Below are 2,133 nucleotides of genomic sequence, written 5' to 3'. Positions count from 1 at the left end.
ACGACATGGCCCAAGCAAGGCAAGGCATGACCCAAGAAAGGTAAGCAAGGGCACGACATGGCCCAAGCAAGGCAAGCAAGGGCAAGTCGTGGCAAAGAAAGGCATGTAAGGGCAAGTCGTGGCAAGGCATGGCCCAAGCAAGGTAAGCAAGGGAAAGTCGTGGCAAAGAAAGGCAAGAGGAAGGCATGGCAAGGCATATCCCAAGCAAGGTAAGCAAAGAAAGGTGTTACGGTTCGATTGACGGAGTATTTCGGGGGATGACGGTTGTGGAATTGGCCTGCGACACGGCCATAGTACCGACTTGACCTTGAGTTTTCGTTGTTCAGAAAAAAAAATCCAACGATGCATTGAGGGAATTTTTCGGCTCCGTAAAGTCGGGGGATGACGGTGGTGGATTTGGCCCGCAATACGGCTAACGTCCCGACTTGACCTCGTTTTTTCGTATGCCGCAATGGTCCCGCGGTCGTCTCTCGGATGGGTTAGCGGAGGGGAGTTTGGGACTTGTCGACCGGATGCGGTCTGTTCTTGCGGGCAGCGGACCGAGCAGCCCACGAGCGCGGACTAAAATCTAGTTGACGTCGTCCTTCGAACAAACCTCGTAGGTATTGTAGGGGAGCTTGGGAATCCATGATCGGATGCGGTGTGTTCTAGTGTGCGGGCAACGGACCAAGAAGCACACAAGAGCATACTAAATCTCGTCGTCGTTCCTTCGAGCAAACCTGGAACGGGTACTATAGTCGAGGGGAGCTTGGGCCTCGATGACCGGATTCGAACTGTTCTTGTGTGCGGGCAGAGGACCAAGCAGCACACTAGAGAGCGGACTAAATCTCGTCGTCGATCTTTGAACAAACCTCTTGTCCCTTTTGGCTTTAGTGTGCTAATGTTTCCGAAACTCGATGCGGACCGTTCCCGGATGCGGGCGATATCAAGCGGCATGTGGGTGCAGTCCAATTCTAGTTGACGTTGTGTTAGCTAACCTTAGCCAGTGTTGTCCCGCCTCGATTTGTTTGTTTCTTTCACGTCAAACGGTGCTAGTCGGGGGACATCTAGCCCATCCTTGCGGCCACTTTGTGGTCGTGGGATGCAAGCTCGTTGTTTCTTGGCCAAGCGGTACGCTACGCGTGTGAGTGGTGTTTGGTTTTTTTAGCTGGCGGGCTCCGTGAACCGCACGCCGATAAACCTCTTCAGTGTTTGCTCCAAGTGCTATACAGGCCTTGGGCGAGTGATGGTTTTCTGTGTTGCATTCCTAACGATCGCATTGACATGGACCAAGGGCATGGCATCCATAAGCACGCAAGGGAAAGGCATGGCCCAAGGCACAACAATCGGACCCAAGGCATGGCCCAAGGCAAAACGATCGGACCACATGCACAATAATGACCACTATGAATGAATTTTCCCGAAAACTTTCCAAAAATAGCAACCCGGGACCACACGGGCACCCCCCGAGGTCCCAAAATAAAAAATTTCAACACCAATGTTTTCTATATATATTTATATGTCTTTTCCTATTTTTTCGGATTTTTTGGGATTTTTTTGAATTTTTTGGGATTTTCCCCGTTTTTACCCCTAAAATAGCAACCCGGGACCACACGGGCACCCCCCTAGGTCCAAAAATAAAAAATTTCAACACCAATAATTTTTTGGGATTTTTTTGAATTTTTTGGGATTTTTTGGGATTTTTTTGAGATTTTTTTGAATTTTTCCCTTATTTTTCCCGTTTTTACCCCTATTTTCCCTATTTTCGGAAAACAAAAATAATTTTTTTGAAAAAAAAAAATCATGAAAATTAAGCTTAATGCCCATATAAGGTTTTCCAACAAAAAAAACGGGGCATTATTATGACAAAAACTCAAGTTTTGAGCCATTATTATGTTACTGTCACTTGGGTGTTCACTAGGAAAATTTAGCTAATTCAAAATAAACCTCTATAGGGGGAGGGTGAGAGTGGAAGGATGGATGGTCAAGGTTGGCTTAAAACTCTCTTGTGGGCACCGTTGGGCACCGTTGGGCATGGTCGGCCCCCCTACGACACCACACATGCCCATGACATTAGACGGATTGAAAATTTTGGATCATTCGACGGATTTGACGCATAATTTTTTGTCCGAGACCCGATTTGACGCGAAAAAT

Source organism: Ipomoea triloba, chromosome 16, assembly GCF_003576645.1.
Source record: "Ipomoea triloba cultivar NCNSP0323 chromosome 16, ASM357664v1".
NCBI lineage: Eukaryota > Viridiplantae > Streptophyta > Magnoliopsida > Solanales > Convolvulaceae > Ipomoea > Ipomoea triloba.
The sequence above is the reverse complement of the archived record's forward strand: the minus strand, read 5'-3'. Positions refer to the sequence as shown.